The sequence below is a fragment of the Myotis davidii genome, unplaced genomic scaffold, assembly GCF_000327345.1.
Source record: "Myotis davidii unplaced genomic scaffold, ASM32734v1 scaffold221, whole genome shotgun sequence".
NCBI lineage: Eukaryota > Metazoa > Chordata > Mammalia > Chiroptera > Vespertilionidae > Myotis > Myotis davidii.
In genome coordinates, this window is record NW_006293349.1 from 7,716,374 (window position 1) to 7,717,220 (window position 847).

An 847-nucleotide genomic window follows, 5' to 3' on the forward strand; every position below is an offset into this window, starting at 1 on the left:
AAATAAGTGAAACTCAAAGAACAGTGTAACTATAGTAACCACTACCTTGTTTACCTCTCACTATAAAATAAAGGCTCAGCTTGCCTTGGGATCTCTCTCTCTCTGTGGCCTCAGCCAGGCACAGGGAAGATCCACGGAGACTAAGGAAAGCTAGAGAGTTTTGAACGCTGTCTCCATGTAAAACATTCTTCGCCGACTCCGTCCACACCTTTGGGAACCCCTGGACCGCTGGGGCTGGACCCCAGCAGTATTCTACCATGTTTTTTTTATCCCACTTCACAGTTTAAATTAAGTTTGCTGCTGTGTAATAATACAGATGATTCCTGCAATATGCTTTATTTTCCAAATCTTTCAAAAACAATTGTGACATTATCTGAAAAGCTTCACCAGTACATTTTATATAGAGCAGACTAGAGGCTCAGTGCATGAAACTCGTGCACTGGTAGGGTCCTTAGTAGGTGCCAGCTGGGGCTTCCCTCTCTTCCCCCCGCTGACCCCGCCCCCTGGTCGAACTCCTGGTCGAGGGGACAATTTGCATACTACCCTTCTATTATATAAGATAATGGCAGAAGTCCCAAGTGCAGCTCAACAGCTGTGGGTTAAGGGCAGAAGTAGCTGCATCCTTGATCAGTTATATGAGTCCATGAGGGTGAGAATTTTGAGGTTCTCACAGGGGTTAATGCTAGCAATCTAGCTTTCAACAGACCCTTGGCATCAGATGGAATTTTTTTTAAAAGAAAGGACTCACTTTTTTTATTTTTATTTTAAATCTTTATTGTTCAGATTATTATAGTTGTTCCTCTTTTTTCCCCCCATAGCTCCGCTCCACCCGGTTCCCACTCCTCCC